This window comes from Carassius gibelio, chromosome A4 (genome assembly GCF_023724105.1).
Source record: "Carassius gibelio isolate Cgi1373 ecotype wild population from Czech Republic chromosome A4, carGib1.2-hapl.c, whole genome shotgun sequence".
NCBI classification, from domain to species: Eukaryota; Metazoa; Chordata; class Actinopteri; order Cypriniformes; family Cyprinidae; genus Carassius; species Carassius gibelio.
Window position 1 is genome coordinate 25292218 of NC_068374.1, and position 24070 is coordinate 25316287.

Genomic DNA, 24070 nt, shown 5'->3' on the forward strand with positions numbered 1-24070 from the left:
TTTATTTACGGCTAAATTATTATTAATAAATTGTACTAATATTATGATTGGGCGTGGGCAGGCATTCACAAAAGTTTATGTTATTACAAAAAAAAAAAAAAGAGGAAATGTTGCTTTGACAAAAGGGCACTTAAGGGGCAAAGGAGCAGGTGCTCAAGTGAACCGGTTCTTTCGGACAATTCGATCAAATAAACCAGCTGAAAAAAAAATGGTTCACCGGTTCTTTTGCGCTCGATGTAATGCCGTCATTGGCGATGATTGCCCTTCATTCAAGCCTTTGGTTTACCCGCGCTTATAACATTAGCACAGAATCAGTTCAGAATCAATCACCAAAAGAATCAGTTCGGTTCAGATGCGCTCTGTGTCAGTCTGCTTCACGCTGAATCACGCATGCGCAGTTATCATCAGCTCATCGGTTTTCGAATCGGACGCGTCCGACAGAAACGGTTCTCGGTTCAGTGTATGAATAAATGTCGAAATAATAATTATTTATTATTGTTCTGCGTAGTTTGAAGAGAAACATTTTTGGATCTTTATCCCGAATATATATATTTTTTAATCAGGAAGAGGCTGGGGGGTCAAATGGGGGGTCAAGGCATTTTTTGGCAGGGTCTTGAGACCCCCCCAAGACCCCCCCTGGCGCCGCCGGTGGGTGAGCAGCTGAATTGATGAGATCTTGTCACAGAGATCAACTATTCTCAGGTGCATCCACGGGTGAAGTGGATGGAAGTGAAAGTAACATGGTTAAAATGAGGGCAGGGGTATAAAAACTACTGACAAAAGTGTGTTGAGTGCTGTGGGTACTGAGTTGAACGTTTACTCAAATCATTTGAAAGTTTACTTGAGTGCATGAAAAAAAATGATGCTTGTTACATGTTTTGCATTTATCTGCATATTTAAAAGCAAGCCTAAACATTATAAATTAACCAATGAAGATAGAGGTTTGTAAAGCAACAATTAAACACAATAGGCCTATTTTTGTGTTTTATCACAGTTTTTCCAGTGGCCTAAACATACTGTATAGGCTAATGCCCAAATATGTTTTGTTTTACTTGGAAATGTTCTATTAGCGTTCGAATTAAAGGTTCAGTATTTATGCATGTCTATCTTTTGGTTATGATTTGTGGTGAAGAGTGAAGCTAATGCTCTGGTTGTGGTTGTCTATGGCGCACATCAGTGTCCTTTGGAGGATGGGCCAATGGCTGAACATGAACAGTGTAAACTTTGTAGAGGAAGTTGCAGTTTAAAAATCTATTAATTAAAAAAAAAGAGTTAGTTAAACATTAAAATGTGTATCTAACAGAACAAATGTCATGCTACAAATGCAAATAACTTGTCACTGAGCAAATCAAAAAAAAGAGTTCTTTGAATGATGCATTAAGTAACATCATTTTACACTCAGCATCTAACCACTCACAAGATGTAGTAAGATACTCTGCAGATTTTAAATAAACAATGTCAAGATATGACACAGTCCATTATATTGTAAATTAAGTAGATTTAATATGGTGTTCATTGTGTGTTATAAATAATCATTCTCTTAAACTTAATTAAGTTATAAGTTATAGATAAATAATTATTATGATGTATCATAATTGTTGTTGATAACAATAGTTGATAACATATTATAAGGTTTTTTATAATGCGTTATGCATTCATCATAATGTCCTAAGTATACCCTTATAATGTATTATAAATACGGGCTTCATAGAAAGAGTTATCTTAGTCTTCACAAATAAATAAATGTCTACTCATCACCTTAACTTTAACTGTGTTTGTAGACAGCACCGTTAGCTAGACCGATACACACAACACAGACCGGAGGTTAACTTAGGGCCAGGCGCGTGCGCCCAATGAAACCGTTTTCACGATTTTAATAGTAAATACTGTTTCATAGTAAATACTGTTTTTACTGTGTTTTGTATTGAAAATGTGTGTATGTTTTGGTGGATGTTAATGTGCTTGTCCATTTAAGTACAGACCAGACTCTTTCCTATAGATATCGTACTTTTGGTATGTTTATTTTTTAGTAAACTGTATACAAGAATAAGACTATTTTCGTCCCCCTTCAGTAACAAATTCCCCATTAAATATCAAATTTGATAATCAATGACTTAAAAAGACTTATTAAACATTTTGAACAGTGCACATTTCTTCATGCCATAAAATGGCTTGAATATAACTCATACATACATATAACGCATACATCATTTAGTAAATGTGGATTCACGAATATACAAATGAGAATAGTCCCTACCTCCACTCAATCACAGACATGTAGATTTAAACCAGAAACTGATTCAAAACAAAAGAGAACAGGGTTTCTAAAACTTGATGTATCAGAATAGTAAAGCATTTTATGCATCACTCCACAACATCAGACTCATGACAGTTATTTATATCATATCATTTATTTGTTTTCTCCTCTGGGTGTTTCTATTGCTCCTTCATACTTGACCAGATGGGTTCTATGGACTGATGCAGAAATAGTTTGTGCTTTCTCCCATCCCGAGAACAAAAGTATCCCCAATGCCAATCTAGAAAGACAAAAAAAACCTCAGTCCTGTTCATTGGGTTATGTTCTATAACTCATAAAGTTGACAAGATTTAACATTTAGCAGCAATTATCAAGTCAATAGACTTCTCCTTCCCATAATCTATTGAGATTTAACATTATAGTTACCACGTGGAAGAAAATAAAACATACTTACAGTGAGTGAGTCCACTTCTGGGACAGCTCCTGGTTTTCCTTTAATTGTACAGATAATGGCATTAGACTCAACCCTCTCCAAAACACACGGATACTTCTGATCTCCCTGTAGACCCGTCACAGTCATCTCACTCATACTCAAATTCAACATGTCTGCCTTTTTCTGAGAAACAGAGAAAACAATTAGTGCAATCTCTGTACAGCTGCCAAATCTAATTATTTCATTAATTTCTACATCTTTTATTAAATAGTATGAAAGAGGCAGAACTTCAATGGTTTATTCAGCCAATTTAGTCACTCTTTACCTGAATGTTCACCTGTAGATCGTTGGCCACTGGAAAGGTAGTAAATCGAATGAACTTTGGGTCAGGCTGGTAGGACAAATAATCCACACAGTCCACAGTGGAGTTCCCAACATTCAGCAACAAGCTAAACCGACCACTGCCATCATAGCGGTGGGAGAGAAACCACATATCCTGAGATAGAAAGACAATGAAAATATGATTCTAATACATGTGAAATTTAAAGATGCTTGTAAGTACTTACAAATATAAATATATATAAAAAAGATATATATATAAAAATTCTCAGTTTACATTTTTTTACATTTGTTTTAACAGTTTGGAGGTCAGTATGTGATGGACATTTGAAGACTGAAGTTTAAAATTGCTGACCTCAGTGTATCAGATAAAGTGCTACACTGTAAAAAAGAATTTGTTGAGTCAACTAAAAATATTTTGTTACCCCGCTGCCTAAAATTTTTTTGTTATCTTGACAAAAAAAATCTTGTTGAAACAACTTCAAACTAGAGTGGAGTTAGTCCAGGTAACAAATTTCTTTAAGTTGACTTGACTTTTATTTTCTAGTCCAGTCAACTAAATCATGTTGTGTCAACAGGGATTTTTTTTTACTTCGATCAATAATCATAAACAAATGTTACTCCACTGCCTTAAATGTTTAAATAAAGATGACAAAACACTTTTTTTAATGTCATTTATTTAATGATAGAGACAACACTTTCATTCACATTTAAATTGAACAAGCAATTTGCTGCCAACACATCAACTGATAATTGATAAACATAACAAAAAAGGCAAAATACAAACACGTCTAAAGATCTGAACCGACACTTGAAAGTGTGATGTATAATAAATAACATTGGCATGGGATTGAGAAACAAATAGTTGCATTTCAATTCATCAGATCAAAACCACAGGGATTGTTTTTAATTTCATAACTCAATATGAAAATCAGAAGGTTGAACTCTGCATATTAACCCTGCACAAGTTCACATGCACTCCCCCCACCATAATGCAAGTCATGGTCAAAATGAGAAACCAAGATATATGTAATATAATATCACAATTAGTTACAAAAAATGAGTGTACTGTACTTCTGTATAATAAGATATAAATAGAATGAATGCACATGGAAGCACAAAGATCTAAAGTCAGATTCTAAATTTCACAGCACAACATGACCAGACAGAGGTGTTAACATCAGAAGGATCTTGAAAGTTTCCAAACTCGTCCCCCATCATAATGCTACATACTGAAAATGTGTACATACTGTTTAAGAAAATGAGAGGTGAAAAAACATTTGTTTACATGAGAACATGCATATTCCAAGTCATGACATGTAAACTTTAATGTACATTCTATATAGTGAAAGGCACAAAAGAACCTTTCCTTATAAAAAAAAAAAAAACACTACTTTTTAAGAAAGAGTGCGGTGGAGCCGATGGACACATCATGAACACTGAAAAGTGAAAGTGACATGACATACATTTGTGCTCTTCATTTAACCCATCCAAAGTGCACACACACAGCAGTGAACACACACCGTGAACACACACCCAGAGCAGTGGGCAGCCATTTATGCTGCAGCGCCCGGGGAGAAGTTGTGCCTTGCTCAAGGACACCTTATTTGTGGTGTTGAGGGTGGAGTGAGCGCTGGACATTCACTCCCCAACACCTACAGTTCCTGCCGCTGTAGCGAGCACATGGTGGGAGCAGCTGGTCTTCACAAGTTTTTGCAGAGCCTCAATGGTGTATTTAATGCGCTGGAGGTGGTGGATGTTCACTGCATACAGACCCATTAGGAGTCCAAATGCCTTGGGGACATGGGAGATGTCAGTGATGACAGGATGTCCAAATGAGACCAATGTTGGTTATTCCTTGGGAAGCACATCACATTGCTGTTCCTCAGTTACAATCAGAATGCCTTCTTCAATTTCTTTCTCAACATCCTTAATGTCACTGGATGGCTGGGAAAAGAAAAAAAATATTACATTACTTAATAAATTTATAAACGAACACACATATGTACATACACTATTAAAGTTGTGTGTTTTGTTAAAAGCACAGCTACCAATTAATGCAAAGTGTAATTCACCTTCAAGTGGAAGATATTTTGAAAAATTTAACCAAAAATGAAAGTCAAAATTAAATGGTGCTCCTCAACGGTTTCGTTTAGAAACATTCAAAATAACTTCCTGTATTAAACTGGTAAAAGCCTGTACTAAATTCTTTGTTCTGCTGAACACAAAGAGTTTAAAATCCCATGGGAAGATAAGTGTAAAATACACCCCCAGAACCAACTATTCTAAAAATGGGGGGAAATTCTTTTCTTCACTGGTATTCTACATGATTTTTGAATGACATAAAATGTGACAAACCAATACAACTCAGTTTTTTTTTCTTAATCTGATTCTAAGTGTCTAATCTGTCACACCATTTATACAATGATCAGAAAATATATTGGTGTAAATAGGTATTCCTTTTAAATAATAGTCTGTTGCACTGCATGTTCAGAGTAAAGCATGACTCCTAAGGGCCGTTTCATAGTCAACGCGGGAAACGCGAGCAAGAAACGCGAGCGACGCACTCCTTTTCATAGTCTAAACAGTGAACGCAAGCGTCACGGTTGATGCGTGTATGCAATACACGGCTCACGCAACAGTGGCAACTGAAGAGGAGTGTATTCTGTTGCTGATGAACTATGGTATAAATGTGGATGAATATGTATAAGCAATGTCGCCCCCACCGACAACGCATAGTATTGCGTGAATCGGCACGTTGCGTATCAAAAACTAGGACCACACATTTGGCAACACACCGACGCATAATGGCGGCCAAAGCATAACGATGCGTAGCCTCGGGGACACGTATGCCTACAGATGAGTTGACTATGAAATGGCCCTAAAGGGTTGGTTAACCCATGTATGTTTTATTCACCCTCATGGCATCGTAGGTGTGTATGACTTCTTCTTTCAGACAAATCCAGTCGGATGATATAAAAAAATATTTATGGCAATAGGTGGGTGTTTTTTTCAACAGTCCAAAAGTAGTCAAATAATGTGCATCAATTCATAATAAAAAGTACCTCACATGGCTCTGAGAGGTGAATAATGTCCTCCTGTAGCGAATCCATGTGTTTTTGTAATAAAAAAAAATACATATTTAAAATGTTATTCAAAACATATTTAAATCCTTTTCTCTCACTTTCGTAAGAGCCATTCCGGGTGGATGAAAATAGGACATAGGGGTCATGCATGCACCGGTGATTAGTGACGAACACGGAAGAGCGGAGGAGAGACAACAATACGCCAATCACAAAGTAGAATCACAAAATTAGGCTTGCACGTATGGTAGTCAGTGGAAGAGAAAAAAACAGGAAGCCTTTATTCACCCCCCAGAGCCATGTGAGACACGTTTTATTGATGGATGGGTGCATTTTATTTGACTATTTTTGGACTGCTGAGAAAAAAAACACACCTTTCTGCTGCCATTAAATAACTTGGAAGAGCCAGGACAATTTTAAATTCAACTCAGATCAGATTCGTCTGAAAGAAGAAAATCATATACACATAGGGTGCCTTGAGAATGAGTAAAACACGGCCTAATTTAATTTTTTTGGTGAAACAATCCTTTAAGCAAAGTTGCTAATGGCCAATATGCTAGAACTGAACATTTTTCAGGATTCAAAACAGTATTCAGCAAAATAATAAAGAATGGCTATGTCCATAAACAGGGTTTCTGGTGGTTTTATGAAGATAAATTCAACACTTTATAAAGACATTTTAAATACCAATTATAGAAAATTCACAGAATAAAACTGGGGAAAATAATGTCAAATTATGTTCTCTAAATTTTGAAGCTGTTTTCCAATGCAAATATCTACATTTTCGTAAAGGGTTCACCCCCCAAAAAAAAAGAAAGAAAATTGTCATTTACTAAACCTCAAGTTGTTTTAAACCTGAATTAGTTTATTTCTGTTAGTCCCAGTCCCAGATCGTCTAACACAGTACACAGATCGTCTAACAACGAGTTACAACCCCAGATCACCCAGATTTCTTCTTCTTCTTTTACCTGGATCACATCACTGCAGACTGATGGTGCTCAGTTTGGTCATCCACAAGCGTAATCCCAGCAGTTATGTCCTTGATGAATTCCTGCGCAGAGCCTGTGTGCTTTAATAAAAACAAAGGGATGCATTAAACAGGGCCTTACTATTGTAAAGCACATAGACTCCAATAAATGTGCATTTATAAATAAATAAATTTACTTACAACTTCGTCCAAGCTCTACAATGTAAATGCCATTTCCATTATGTCTGCATATCTTTTTGATGGATAACTGCAAAAGGACTCGCTGCGGTCCATCCACAGGATTATTGAATTCTGCGCTGAATCTTCAGTCATTCAAAAATATCATAAACATGAAAAATACAAAAACATGTTAAAACACTGTAAAATAATAAACATACATATAAATAAATCTTTACAGAGAAAGACAAATGTATTGACAAGTTTATATTAAATGCCAAAGACAAACTATACCATCCAGACAATGCTTTTTAAATGACACAACACATAATTATAACACAATAAAAGAAATTTAACACATTTGTGTCGATCGTTATTGTATCTCTATTTATACAAGATATATGATATTATTAAAATATATAGATTTAAACGTACGCAATTTACTTATGACCGTATATTCACCATAGACTGTATAAAAACAGATATTCACGCAGTATTACACTGGGTTCTAGGTTCTAGCGAGGCACTTGAATGACTAACGTTACTTCAGAAAACTGAAAGAAGAGTTTGTAACGCTACCTTCAGAACTTCATCTGAACCGTAGACTGTAAAAAACCCATCAGAACTTATCTTATGTCAGCGATATCAAATGTAACGTTTAAGATACGCGCTCCAGAAGAACTCTGAGGGAGGTGCTCATCTATGGTGCTCATTTGTTTCCCTTATAACATGCAGAAAAGACACAGTTCGAGTAGGAATCTTCTTTTTTCTCCTAATGTTTCATCGATGTATATTCTGACGGATGCCTTACGCTGTCAGGTTTAGAGCAGTTCCTTTTTTTTTTTTATTCCCGCCGTTCTTAATCCATACAGTGATCCGCGTTGAGCTCTCGCGCTCTGTTTGCACGGCCTCTAACGCAGCCCTGGGCTCAAATAATACATACAAACTGTATTTTTATCGTGCTCCACATAAGTTTAGCTCGGCTGTCCCGCATGGGAGAATATCTGTTTTAATATTTATAAGGAGAATACTGTGGAACCGCCTGTATTTTGAGGCTTCAGAGTGCCGCGAAACGAACATTTACATACAGTATCTTACATACAGAATATACGACTCTTTAAACAATACTTACTCTTCTGAGACAACAAATGTAATTTTACACATTAAGCCAATAAATACGAATATTTTACTTACCAAAGTTGTATTCTAGTCAAATGTCCAAACTTTGAGGAGAAACTGACTAGAATGGCTGACGACCTTCTTCTCTCTTCAACAGCATTCAGGAGAATGACGAGATCTCGCGATAAGTGATGTTGTGAACGTGATATTGCTATTGAATTGAGTCAACAAATTTTTTTAAGTTATGAGGACAAATGTCCTAGTTCAGTCAACTTTCAAACTAGTTGAGACACTGAAAACTTAAAATTTTTAGTTGAATGAACAAATTCAGTAACTGCAAGTTGTGTCAACATAAAAAAATTCATTGAAACAACTAAACTGCTAAATAATTTTTTACAGTGTATGAGCAACTGCAGAAGTATTGAATACATCTTACCCCTGAGCTTGTGTTGTATTGTGTTTCCAGCACTTCATTAAAGCGATGGACAGTAACTGATTCCACTAATTCCAGATTGCTCCCCTGAACATGAATCTTCCTTCCACCACTGAATGCCATTGATACACAATATAAAAAAATACATATCTATTAATATTTAAATCCCCCACTTATTTTAGCATATGTGGCTTTTGCATGCACACATGCAGACTCACAATACCACACATTTCAGCAAACAATGGAAGTGAAACCCACCAAAAATATTAAGAAAGTCCTGGCTGTCAGAAAACAGTTTAAGCAAGAAAAGTCTAATAACAATCTGAGTTAGTAAACTGCAGATCTCAGAAATATGACAAAACATGCAGGAAATGACCTAATTGCAATCATTTGGTGTTGCATATATTTAATAAATTTGCTCTAAAAGTATCTCATCAGATCATTACTTTGTAAATATTATTTTTCCACATTAACAGCATTCTTGCTAATGTAATGACTAAAATGTTCTGTATGACATTAGATTCATTAATTATAATGTGCAGTTGTCATCTTGAGGAGCTGATGGATGTGGAAGACAGTGGTCTGACCTGCTCCAGCTGACTGTGGGCTGTATTCCAGTGCAGCTGGGCTGAGAACTGTAAGTGATGATGCTGTTACCATGACAACGGTCGTCAGGAGTAACAACACACACTTTCACTGTTCCTTTAGTTCCACTGGGAGGAATGTGGAACCTTAACGTGTCACTGGAGCGATCAAACACTGGAGATCTGAAGGAAGAGATATACAGTATGATTTATCTGAATCTACACACATTCATATATACACCACTAAACAAACACAGAGTCTCACTCTTTAGGAATGCACTCCAGATCCCCTTGAATACGGATTTTAGTAACAGATTCCAGGTTCCTTCCTCTTAGTAAAACATTGTTTCTGCCATGGAAAGAAACCTTGTTTGGCTCCAGAGAAAGAATCTCTGGCTTCTACAAAACACCAAAGGGTGCACTCAGTTACAAAACAATAACAAAAATTAAAATTAAAAAATTAAATTAAATTAAATTAAATTTATGCATTTAGCAGATGCTTTTATCCAAAGCGACTTACAGTGTGCATTTGTGCTATCAATTTTTACATATCATAATATAATATATCATAATATAATTTATAAATATTATTTTTATCACTAGTAGAAGTATCAGTATTATAAATACACATTGATAAAATATATTGTTAATTTGAATAAATAAATATTATATATCATTTTTAAACAATGATAATTGTGACGTCGAGGAAACAAAATCCTCAGACTCATTTTAAGTCATGTTAATTTGAAATAGGAACATTCTGTAAAAACAACATCCCTATCCTGTGACATTGGGCACATAATCAATCTGACACTTACATTGTAGACCATCTCAGAGAGAAGATATTTACATTCATCCTAAAGAGTAAAGAAAGAGCAGCTCATGTCATTCCTGAGTTCATTCAGTCAACACAATGATAGTTCAGCTATCAACACTGAATTTATATAAGTTTATTAAGGTTTTTTCCCCCGATACAGATATACTGAAGCACTAGAATGTAGGTTACACATTGTCTCACCTGTGTGTGTAACTGCAGCCCACTTCCATGTGTCCAATCACAACGCTTGGAGGAAGAGGACCAGTGACACCCAGATGAGACACACTGCACACACCTGTATTTAATTCATGTTATTTATCATTTCACTAGTTCACACTAACATATAATTAACTGAGGCATGGTATGCGTATTTGGCGTGCTGTCCGGGGAAGGGCTCCGAGCTCGGGAATGGCCCGAACCTAGAGTACCCCCCCTTCCCCGTCTATTTATAAACTGAAGTCGAAGTGAGGAGATGGGGTGGAGGAGGGATGCTGATAAACCGTCAATGGATAGAGGTAAGTCAGCGATATTTAAACTATGGGATTGATTACTTAATTATGGTCCACCTGTGTTGATTAGGCTAAGTATCTGATGCGCTCCTCCCGAATCTTGTTAATAAAAACATCATTTAAAAATAGGAGTTCAAAGTCTTTCAAAACTCTTATATACTATATTTTCTCACTGTGTATAAGAAGCATTCTGTGAATTTTCTGTGATACTGGAGCAGCTTGTCAGCGTCAGTGTCTCTGTGATCTTCTGATCCTCAATAGTAACTGTAGCAGAGACTCTTAAACCTGAAAAGAAAATCAAAAATGTTTATGATCATACATAATCATATAGAACATAAAATATTCACTGACAGAGAACCAACCTCCAGTGTACAGTAGCTGGTCAGAAAAACTACAGGAGCAGTTTGTGAAAACTGCAGGTGGATCAGACCCGTCACAAAGGTTCATGGTTCCTGTGTTGAAGGTACATGAGAAGGCAGGATTTCCTGTGCTCTCCAGACTCAATGAAAGATGTAGAGTAATCTGTGTAGAAGAGGGCAATGGCTGGTAAAAAGCAGTCTTCTAAATATTAAATAAATTATAATAAGTCAATCATTCTAGACAATGTCTACCTTAGAAGAATTCTCTGCCATCTGAAAAGAAAACAGCCGTGTCTGGAGAGAGTTTTTTGGGATGGACACCCATGAAGTATTTGAACATTCATCTTGAGTAGAACATCTAGATAAAGACAGCATCAATCAATATATCACTACAGAACTGTTGCATACTGCTCATCTTTTCTATGTACTGCAGATGAGAAGAAGTTATTATGGGCTACCACAATTTGGCCTTTTTATTTAATGTAGATGCAGCCTGAAACAGATTTAATTTGTGAAAAATCACATGTGATATAGACATGCTTACCTGTGTGTATTTACACACCAGCCACAGAGAGGATCCAGAGAAGCTCTGCAGTCTTTCAGAGTGATGTATTTAGCACACGAAACCACAGACACTCTTCTTAACTACATCAAAAACATGAACAGAAAGAGAGAAGTACGATGATTCGATCTAACACACTTTGACTAAAGAGGTTTGTGACTAATAGTCTGCTATGACTGTATGAATTACATGCTATGAATTATTTTTATTTACCACAGTGCAACAGTGGTAAATAAACAGCCTATTGTTTTTTTCTTCCATTTTATTGCAGACAAAACATCTCTAGGCCAGTATCACAAACACTAAAACATTTTTTTAATTGTCTACATACCTCATTTGTGTATAGTATCTTTTTTTTTTTTTTTTTTTTTTTTCACCAACTATAAGTCTCAATAGAAAAATACTTTAACAGAATCCATTAACTTAGATCTTAAGAAAGAGTAATTGGGAATCCCAGGGTCCAAATAATTTACAGTACACACGGTTCCAATATTTTGTAGAAATGGTCCATCTTTGAATTAATTATACATGTAAGGTATTCTAGTGGTAATAGCTCCATTAACACTTTTTGCCAGCCCTTCACAGAGGGGGCTTTATCAGAGGTCCACTTGCAAAAGAGTGTTTTTCAGTGCTGAAAATGTCATGACATTAAGGAGTCTTCTGTTAACCATAGAGGTTGCCTTACTATCAGGCAGTCCTAATAATGACAAAGGGTTTAAATCTAGATCCAAACTCAAAGTATTTTACACCAGTAATCCTGTATCAAACGGCAGAACCATAAACAGTGATTCAGAGTTCCAATTTCAGTCTTACATTTAAATGGGTAAAAGGAACTGTTAAAAGTGTGTCTGCGATCAGAAGATATATATGTAGCCTGTGCAGTATCTTCAGCTGAATTGCTGATTTTTTTTAGCACCCTCCCAGACTTCCTCTCAAACATCCTCATCAGTCGGAATTGATAGTTCCTTTTCCCACTTCTTCCTAATTTTCTGTGCGTCAGTGCCATTCATAGAGCATATAGTGTTATAGAAAAGGCTAAGCGATGATCTCCCAGTTGTTTGACAAAGTGTCTTTCAACTGGTGTACAGCATCTTAAAATAATGGATCAGTTTATCAAACATTATCAACTTTGAGCGAATAAAAACAAAAATAATATTAACATATCATTAACAATTGTAGGTGCGTATTCCTTTTAACGTGACCGGAAAAATAGATCTTACCAGTCACAAAAGTCAGTCAAAAAGGTCTGTAACAAATGTGAGTTTAATCAAAACACAAAATTCAGTGGTTCTTATATCCTATGATATTGCATTTTGAAATTCCTTTAACTCGTGTTTCCTTAAACATTTAAACACGTTTTATCCACAAATAACAGCAAGACGGTAAGAATACTGTTTCTGCCTTATTTCCCTAAGCGCACCTATTCAACCTCATCTAACAGCAAGTGCAGGGCCATTAAAGAAACAGAAATTAAACTATTCACCAAAAACATAAGAAAATAGTATTGAAACATATACAATGAAAATACCAAAATTGCCTCTCAAAGAAAGTTACAGAAGTTATACTTTACATCATTACTTGCAAATCAACGAACTGTTATAATATATATATTTATTGACATGTTAAATTGGCTTTTACAACAATAAAGATTAACAAAGATAAAAGGTGTATATTAATTTAATTTAATATTGATTAAGTGTCTGAAGACTGCCTGAATTAGTACTTCTGCATTGTTAAATTCAGAGGTTTGTAAATGTGGGGAATTCCTTTTTTTTTCCCAAATATTAAAACATGGTGTTGGATTAGCTTCTTGGTGAAAAAGTTAAAAAAGTGATTCCTTTTTATATTGCTCTTAAAAAGCATTGTAACGTTTTAATTATAAATTTTATACATTTTTATGTATTTAAAATGTTACATTCAGGAACTATTGATTAACATTTTTAAGACTTTTTTTTCCCCACTATAGTAGTTTATATACTATTGACAGTAGCGTACTGTGGGGTTTCAGTCAGGGCCTTCAGTAAGCGACTGTAAACTTCATACCCTTACACATTAATCTTACAAATCTCTGTAACAACTAACACAGCCATATGCGCATAATTCACATATTATTCTGCACACAGGCTCTCAACAAAAATGACAGCTGATTATATTTTTTTGATCTGTTAAACATTCATACATACATCTTTGAAATGGCGCGCAAAGGCTCCTCCTTCCCTCCGGCTCACCCTTCATCCTCAGTTGCTCTGGCTCCACATCAGTCTTCCCAAGCACCGCCTCCAACTCAGTTGCCTGTCTCTTCAGTGCTGCCTTGGACCTCTGGACCCTCTGTGTCACTCTGTGTCTGTGACATCCGTCTGCTCGGCTCCATCCTGGGCTTCTCATCCATCGTTGCAGTCTCCGTAAGTCAGCCCCCTGGTTTAGTCGGCTCTCATTCCACCATGGCTCCTCCCGCCGTCAACTCCACTGTGGGTCATCATCCTGGCTGGCCTCTGGAGCACCCTCCCTCCGCTGGTCTATATCTGTTGGTGCAAGGACGCACCGTTCTAGGATGGGGCGAACTGTGCTGAATTTTGTTCCTTTTGAGTTCTCCTTATTTGGTCATGTTCCATTCCTCGTTTTGTTAATTGATTACTCCCCACCTGTTTCAATTCCTCTGATTACTTTCCATGCCTTTTTAAAACCTGTCTGTTCAGTTCTGTTTTGTCCACTATTGATGTGAGGATACCAAGATTTGGATAAGTGTTTGGATGTGCCTTTACTACTCCTTTGAATCATTAAAAGAAGTGTTCATATATCTTCTTTGAAGTGCGCTTTACTTTGCACACCAACTCGTGTTACAGAATAGCAAACCAAAAGTAAGATTAGCAGTGTTTTTCTTACTTTTTTGTTTTGTTTTGCCCCTCTCCCAGAATGGCCTTACCAGCTGTCCAGCTCCTATGCCTGGAGCAGACGGTCTGTTAGCTAGAGGACCACACCAGGGACTTTCTCGATCTGGCGTGCCCACCAGCGAACCTTCGTGGAGTAGGTGCTGGTGAATAATGGATTCAACATTGGCCCCGCTGAGGAGGATATCTCCAGCCCAACTCCCGAACCTGAGACCAGCCAGCCGTCATCCCCATGCACGGAGTTAATGCCTGAGCCCACTGCAGACGGAGAGCCTGAGCCCGCCATGACTGAGCCGACCATTGCCACGGAGCCTGAGTCTTCATCATGGACTGACCAAGTGTGTGAGCTGGCAAGATCGTCTGTTCCAGATGTAGTTTCAATAGAGATCGGGGCCTTGGAGAGAGACTCTGCCCACCCTCCTGCCACTGAGGGTGAGCTGCATCTGGTTTCTGGATTATATTTTGAGGAATTTATAGATGTTTTCCAGACTGATTTAAATGTATTGGTTTGGTGAGACATTACCCAATGCCTGAATCTCCTGCATCTCCGCTGGGTCCGCCCAGCCCTGAATCTCTTGCGTTTCTGCTGGTTCCGCCCAGCCCAAGTCCATCTGTGTTCCCTCCCTGCCTCCCTCTCCCACCTCCTCTCAAACCAACCAGTTCCTCAACCCCATCTCCGCTGGTGCCGGTCAGTCATGCAGCTCACCCTCAGTCAGGGCCATCGGGGTACCATGATTTGCTGCAGGACTACCAGTCTCCAGCTCCACCTTGGCATGAGGATTCCCTATCTATGCCTCCAGCCTCAGAGCCCTGGACTCCACCTCGGTCCTTTGACCTATCGGCTCTGCCTTGATATCTAGCTCCCTCCTCTCCACCATGGCCCATCATCCCATCAGCTCCACCAGGCTCCCTCGTCCCTCCAGCTCTGCCTTGGTCAATCGTTGACCATCTGCCACCTCAGGACTCCACTCCTATGGCTTCGCCTCATCACTCCATCACTCTGGCTCTGTCAGGCTGCCCCACGCCCACCTCCCTCTGCTGGTCTCTCTCGTCGGTTCGAGGATGCACCGTTCCAGGAGAGGAGCGAACTGTTACAGTTATGGACTTCCTTCTTTGGTCATGTTCTGTTCCTTGATTCGTTAATTTTATTACTCGCCACCTGTTTCCTTTCCTCTGATTACTTTCCATGCCTTTTTAAAACCTGTCTGTTCAGTTCTGTTTTGTCCGCTATTGATGTGAGGATACCAAGATTTGGATTTGTGTTTTGATGTGCCCTTTCTACTCCTGTGAATCATTAAAAGAACTGTTTATATATCTTCTTTGTCATGCACTTTACTTTGCACACCAACTTGTGTTACAGCAGCCAGTCGATGAATTGCAGTTTTAGTCACTTCCTTGTTGGCTTCACTACAGAGAGCGGGAGGTTGCCACTCGGGGACACCTCGAAACATGATTGGGTGGGTTTTGACAAGAAAACCCGGCAAAACTGGCTAGGGGAAGCACTGGGCCCGTAGCTGGACCGAGCGCCAACCTCCTGCTCTCTCTCGTACTAAGATGTCGACTGCCCATTCTGTCAACTTTGAGCTTCAAAAACGCACTTCAGAAATCTGAAGGTGACACACGGACACTATGTCCATATTTTTATACAGTCGATGAGCTGAACCTAGAGGGCGTGCTTTCATGTAACGTCAAAATTTGATTGGCTGATAATTCAGATGCAACATCTTTGAACAAAATGGAAGCGCTATGTGCAGTGCTGGCCCCAGACTTTTATTTTTTTTAATGTTAGATATTCCAGTTCAACCTCAACGAAACTAATCATAGGCCATTTTTGGACATTATACAAATGAAATAAATAACTAAATAATAATTAAATAATGATAACTAAATAATAATAATAATAAAATTAGTTTACACAATTTTATTTTTTATAGGGCAAGCAGAGAAGGCCCTACTGACCCTGATGGCCCACCACTGCCTATATATAATATTTGTATTTTTTTGTTAATTGCACATTTCTAAACTTCACCTGTTTCTTCAGAGCAATGTAAATATGTCTGATATCTACTGGATCAAACTGCATTCTGGGAAACACTTCTCGTTCATCATCAGATTTGAAAAGCACTGTTGGACAGCCTGGAGTGGAATTCTTATACAACACAAGCTAGAAAAACAGAAATACAAAGCATGAATTATAACATTAGTAATTCAAATGCAGAATAATAAAAAAACTGATATAGCTATATGTGTAAATTGAAATGGTCTACAGGTATTCAGAAATGAAAACCCATTGAGAATAGTGAAACTAAAGGCATATGTGTTCGAGAGAGAAGTGAAAGAGACCTTTATGAGTTGACCATCACTGGTTCCTATGAACAGCACAATCCAGGATCCACTTCTAACTGCTGCCACTGCTGACATTGAGCTGTACTTGAACACCGGAACACTTGAGAGTGACTGAAGTTCAGTATCACGCTGAAACACAAACAATGAACTGAAACTTTATATGACTTTAGTTAAATATACGTTTAATCATTCAACAGATTCAGGTTATTCTATCTTTATAAGATTTTCTTATTTTTTTTAAGTGTGTATATTAAACACATGAATGCAGTTTCCAACCTCAGAACCACATGTATTTTCACCATTATGACAGAAGCCCTTCACTCGTCCTTTAACATGACTGATGTCGTACAGAGCCAGCACGCTGTTCTCCGGATCCTGCTGATTCTGTGCACTGAACACACCTGCCCAAATAACTCTGTTCACTGAGGGAATAACGGTGCTGGCGACGAGCACTGGACGAGCTTTATCACTGCAGCATCGTATCCTTGAAGCCTGTAGGGATTTGATGATTTCTGTCTTTCTTCCTTTAGAGCTGTTCATCCACAGGACGACCACTTTCCTCTCGGAGTCAGTCTTTGTGTTGAGAAATAAGTAAGATTCTGAGGGTGAATCTCTCTGGAATCCATCAACAAACTGCACATCTCTCACAGTGCTCTGAATGCTGGGATCTAATCCTTCTGCTATTCTTGAGAAAATCCCACCAAATTGAGAGTCTAAAGTGTTCCACAAGATAACAACAGAATACCTGGTATCTTGAGGATTTGCATCGTTTTCTTTTTTCCCAACCAAAAGGTACCTACTGCTACTTGTACCGGCTATGAAGGCAACAGATTTCTCATCCTGTCAAGGTCCTACCAATATATTGCTTTCATAGTAAATGCTGTTTGTGATGTCATTTATATCAAGAACCTCACAATATCCTTCTTTAAAGGTCCCGCACGTTATCAATGAATGTTAACTTTGTTGTGTTCAGTGGCTTTAGTGATGTCTTTCCTCTTCTCCTCATAAAGATCGAGACTCATCTGATATAGTCGATGATCAGTAAGAACAAATAACTTACTGTTACCCACTACAAAGTCCTTGATATCTCCATCGAAGTCATGCACATCACCGCAAATGCAATATGTCAAAAGTAAAAGTATTCCAAGTAATCTTCTCATCTTATCTGATGAGCAGCTAAGGTTTAGAGATCTTGTCACAGAGATCAACTGCTCTCAGACGCGTGCCCTCGTGAAGTCAACTGAAGTGAAAACCGCGACTCTGAGGATGCACTTTTTTGGGGGAAGATTAGTTTGGGTATTAGTGTGTCAAACATTTACTCAAAGTATGTAAACGCTTACTTGGCAGAGTGCAAGCAAAAAAATCTATTCACGTAACACGTTTAATTGTGTTTTATATTCACCTAGGTAGCCCTATTTAAAAGAAACAAGTGGTTACTCTGTTCATTAAAACATTTAATGTTTTATTTAAGAATGAGATTTTGAGTTCATGAAACAACATATTTAATCACAGTGTTAGGTGTGTTTTCTAACAACTTTGTGCCATAACTCAGTGTCCGTGTCTAACTAACTATAGGCCTACTCTAGAAATAAATATGAAACAACATTGTTAACCTGAAAAATACCATGAAGCCCATAACTACTATGTTCAAAAATAATTAGTTTCACATACACAAAGAAACTATACCTACCGGTTTTGTAACAGTCTCTCCATAGGCCTACTTTTATTTTGATCACTGTCTAATGATTATGATCGTCCAGGGGTGCACATCGGCTTTAAAAAAGATTGTGTGGCCAACACAACACAAGCTGACAACAAATCTTGTCACCCAACATGTAGCCTGTGGTGTCCAGCCACTGCTTCTGCAGGATATATCACATGGCAAAATGGTATTAAGTAATTCTACATTTATTGAAAATTAGAAGTTTATTTTACTGCTAAAAACAAATGCTGCACAAGCTGTGCTGTGTGCTGCTGAGTGCTCTTAAATTTGCGCTCTGATGATGTTGCGTTTATGTGTATTTGTCCATTTAAATATACACCAGACTCTAATAGATTTCATACTTTTTGACTCTGACAGGAGACGTTTGACAGTCGAGCTCTTAACATGTAAACTGCATTATATCATATTTTTTATGAATTACAGGGAACATAAAATAAACCATATTGTATCAGTTAAAGCTGAAATATACATTTGAAATAATATATAGAGTTAGAAAGGAAATTTATAGATACATAAATTTATAGTCTCTAGTCTTTGGAATAAAAAATCCTAGTTTTTCTTTTCTTTTTTTTTTCTGGATAATGCTGAGAATAATTTTTCCTTCATATATGGCCAGGTGTATTGTGTGGACTGAGGCAGAACAGATTCTTTGTATTACCCATCCCGAGAACATAATTCCCAACTGTGATCTGAAATTACAATGAAAGAAGTTTCTTTTCATCTTTATGTAAATCTAACTTAAGTTTACAAAAGATGTATATTAAACTTAACACAGCAGTGTTATCAAGTCGAAATTTTCTTAAAAAATCCATGGAACAATTGAAAATACCGAAACCATACTCACAGTGAGTGAGTCCACTGCTGGCATGGCTCCTGATTTTCCTGTAATCATACAGATGATGGCATTGGACTCAATCACATGGATACTTCTGATCTCCCTGTAGACCTGTCACAGTCACCTCATTCATACTCAAATTCAACATATCTGCCTTTTTCTGAGAAACAGAGTCCCAAAAGAATAGTTAGTCCTATCAATGCACAGTTGCCAGCTCAAATTCTAGGCAACAGATCTAGCTCTTCTGAAGAATTTTTTTACCTGAATGTTCACCTGTAGATCATTGGCCAGCTGTAATGTGGTGAATTCTGTGAAATCTGGATCAGGCTTGTAGAGAAAATAATCCACACAGTCCACTGCGTTAGTTTGTTTACTAAGCGTGCAGAACAACCACCCCATAAAGCATTACAATAATCTAACCTTGAGGTCATAAATGCATGGATTAACATTTCTGCATTTGACATTGAGAGCATAGGCCGTAATTTAGATATATTTTTTAGATGGAAAAATGCAGTTTAGGACAAGTAAATAAGGAAAAACAATATACAAATTGACAATTGTATGTGCAGGTATAATGCAATAGACAGTTTTGTATGTACATGTATATTACGTACAGATTGAAATGTAGATCAAATATGTGTGTTAGATAAAGTTTATGAGTGAATTGTGTTGTGTTCCACAGTTATTGTCGTGTATTCGTAAGATGGCTTGCCTGAGCGAAGAAACTGTTTCTGTGTCTGGTCGTTCTGGTGCTCACAGCTCTGCAGAATCGACCAGACAGCAACATTTCAAAGAGGAAGTGTGCTCTGTGGTGGATCTAGAGATTTTTTCCTGGGGTGGCATGAGGTTTCAGAAGGGGGGCCATGGATATTATTCATAATTTAAAATGCTATGGTATTCTGAGTAGGGATTGAAAGTAGTGGGGTACTTTTACTTTTTGTGATTGAGTAGAATTTCAGTCATGTAGGGCTAACTACAAAATGCGTGGTCAACCAGAGAGAAAACGGTCACGTTGTTGATAACAGGTGTTCATGTGAGTCAAACGTGCAGCTTGTGCATCACCAGCTTATGACACCACTTAGATATCTCAGTTTAATTTGGCATGTCGACCATTTTCCAAAATTGGATAGTCATAGATGCTGGGAAAGTGGATGCATGCCAATTTTGTGACAGCAGTAGCTTAAACACACATAAAGAGCTAGACTAACATTAGACCCTTATCTGACCAGACGATCAAAGAATAATTTGATGAGATAGTAAAGTATTGCAGATGTAAATTAACTGTCTGCTTATGGACTTTTTCGACTGGGTGTCAAACTTACCTCTAAACTCACTGCTAATTGTTTATCAACCTCTCTTCTCAGAGACACTGCGTACTGCAGACAGATGCTCGGCTGCCCTGCGGCCACTGTCTGATGAAATTTTGTGGGGGTCGCTGCCGTGCTGGTTACGAGTGAAACCATTGTGACTGTGATTCTAAATCAGCGATATCTGTTTGAGAGGAGTTTGTTGCGGGTCTCCTTTGCCATCAACGTGTAGGCTACGAACATAAAATAAACTTAAAAATATTATCTGATTTATAAATGGGGTGGCGTAGATCCGCTTCTGAGTGTGCTGGATGTGAGGGGTCCAGAATGATTTTGCCAACATTTTTTCTCACTCTGGATGAGTACAGTTCTTGAATAGAAGGGAGGGTACCAATGATTCGCTCAGCAGTCCGAACTAGCCTCTATAGTCTTCTGAGGTCAGATTTAGGAGCTGAGCTGAACCAGACAGTTACTGAAGTGCAAAGGCTGAATTCAATGATGGCTGAGTCGAACTGTTTCAGTAGCTCCTGTGGCAGGTTGAACTTCCTCAGCTGGCGAAGGAAGTACAACCTCTGCTGGGCCTTTTTCACAATGGAGTCAATGTGATTGTCCCACTTCAGGTCCTGAGAGATAGTGGTGCCCAGGAACCTGAATGACTCCACTGCAGTCATAGTGCTGTTCATGATGGTGAGTGGGGGGAGTGCAGGGGGGTTTCTCCTGAAGTCCACGATCATCTCCACTGTTTGGGCATGGTTGTTGAGACTACACCAGACAGCCAGCTCTTTAACCTCCTGTCTGTAAACAGACTCGTCAATGTCCTGAATGAGGCAGAGGAGTGTGGCATCGTCTGCAAACTTCAGGAGCTTGACAGAGGGGTCCTTAGACGTGCAATCGTTAGTGTACAGGGAGAAGAGCAGTGGGGAGACAACGTAACCCTGAGGAGCTCCAGTGCTGATTATACGGGTGCTGGATGTGCATTTTCCCTGCCTCACTGTCCCACTGACTGTCAGGAAGCTGTTCATCCACTGACAGACAGAGGTAGGCACAGGGAGCTGATTTAGTTTGGGCAGAATGAGGTTTGGAATGATAGTGTTAAGGGCCGAGCTCAAATCCACAAACAGGATCCTCACTTAAGTTCCTGGTCTATCTAGATGTTGCATAATGCAGTCCAGTGTTTACTGCATCATCCTAAGATCTATTTGCTCTGTAGGCAAACTGAAGAGGATCCAGCAAGTGTCCAGTAATGTCCTTCGGGTGGGCCAGCACAAGTTTTTCAAATGACTTCATGACCACAGATGTTAGAGCCACTGGCCTGTAGTCATTTAGTCCTGTCATTTTGGATTTCTTTGGAATGGGGATGATGGTGGAGTGTTTGAAGAATGTAGGGACTTTGTACAGCTCTAGTGATCTGTTGAAGATCTGTTTGAAGATGGGAGCAAGTTGGTCAGCACAGGATTTCAGACAGTCTGGTGTAACCTGGCCCTGGTGCTTTTTTTCCTTTTCTGCTTCCGGAAGACCTAGCGCACCTCATCCTCACTGGTGTGAATTGCAGGTGTTGGGGTCGAGAGGGGATGCAGGAGGTGTGAATGGTAAGAGCGGTTGTGTGAAGAGGTGTTCAGGGTGGGTTGCAGGAGGTGTGAATGGTGTGAAGGGTTGTGTGAAGAGGTGTTCAGGGCATGTGATGGGTGTTTTTTCAAACCTGCAGTAAAACTCGTTCAAATCACTTGCCAGTTGTTGATCCATAGTGCTGGTGTCAGTGATAAGGAGAGAGGACCCAAAAGCAAAAGGCGATTTGACAGTCTTTAATGAAGAATCTCAGTATTCAAAAGGAAACACAGGTAGCCGTTGAGGCGGAATGATCCAACACAAAGTCTCTGGGTTATAATTCCAACAGATAATAGACTCAGCACCACAGGAACAGAAGGTCTTTCAACAGAGAAGCAACAGAAAACTGCGGTCTGGACCGGCCACGGGTAAACCCCGGGAGGCAGAGAGAGAGAGAGAGAGCAGCTGGGTCCATTCAGAGCATGGATACACCAACCGTGGACCACTCACGTAACTGGAGGATGAACAGAGCAGAGGCGAGGTGATAAGGCAGTTAATCAGGTTCACTCTTCAGACAGGACACGACACGACAGGACTACACAGAGGTAAGGAGAAAGGTTATGGATAAGCAACATCAGGCAATAATCTGACAAAGAACAGAGGAAAGGAAAGCCTAGAAATAGAGAGTATAATCAGAGAAGGTAGGAAACAGGTGCGGAGAGGGTGCAGAGATGAGATGATAGAAAGCAGCTGAAGGTGAGTGGGATAATGAGCTAGATTGTGAGAGCGTGAAATGAAAGACTAATGAGCAAGAGCGGGCGAGAGCGAGAGCGAGAGCGAGAGAGAGAGAGAGAATCCCAGGATCATGACAGCTGGGGGATGGGGTCTTGTAGTTGATTATCTCCTTCAGACTTTTCCACACTGCTGCTGAGTCGCCGGAAGTGAGTCCTTATTTTTCAGAATAATTAATTCCTCTTTGCCTCTCTGATCTTCTTTACAAGACATTGTCCCAGTTCCTGTAAGCATCTTCTTTGGCCTGACCAAGCTGTCTGAGTTTTGCAGTGAACCATGGTTTGTCACTGTTGTTAAGTAAGTAGGGTTGGCTATCTTTACATTTTATTGATTCCGATTCTTATCAATTCCTAGTTTCAATTCCAATACATAAAAAAAAAATCCAATATAAAAAAATGAAGTAAAACATTTAGATGTCAAACATGTATTGTCTTTTTACAAAGCATTCTGTTGCAGCTGAATAACATGAATAACAAAAATCAGCAGCCTAAAAAACACTGCAAGATAAATTTTGCCTGTGCTTACAAAAAAAAAAAAAAAAAAAAACGCAAAACCACTAAATTTATATACATTTCAAATATTAAAGTGTTAAGGACAACTAGACAGTCAGTAATAAGATAGGAACAAACAAATAAATGAGCAATATCATAAAGATATACAACTAAACAAAATTTCAGGTAGCTACATAAACTGTAATTATATGTTTATAAACACTGCATAGTTTTATTTTTATAAATAAAATAAAAGTTTATCAATTAAAGTTTTTAAATATATTCAGTCAAGATTAATGAATGATTATCTTTTGTTCTTCGATTAACATTAATGATAGGCAGTGCGTTTATTACTGTTGTCTGTGTGATTTCTGTTTTATCTGTTTACATTCACACAAGACATAAATGTGTTTATGATGATATACTGATGTAGTTTTCTGTATATTGGTCGACAAATATGAAAAAAGTCAGTTTCGGCTTGGAACAACCTTTTCTACAGTTGAA

General features: G+C 38.3%; 1 long non-coding RNA gene and 1 pseudogene across 1 annotated transcript; both read right to left on the reverse strand.

Annotated features, from left to right (window-relative positions):
• Window positions 1–1982: 1982 nt before the first annotated feature.
• LOC127974639 (plexin-C1-like) lies at window positions 1983–18033 on the reverse strand (annotated as a pseudogene).
• LOC127974643 (uncharacterized) lies at window positions 3821–8775 on the reverse strand. The gene is made up of 4 exons (XR_008157337.1): window positions 8451–8775; window positions 7281–7402; window positions 7081–7181; window positions 3821–4976 (listed from the first exon to the last, which is right to left on the reverse strand). It is a non-coding gene; the product is annotated as an uncharacterized LOC127974643 (long non-coding RNA).
• Window positions 18034–24070: the final 6037 nt, after the last annotated feature.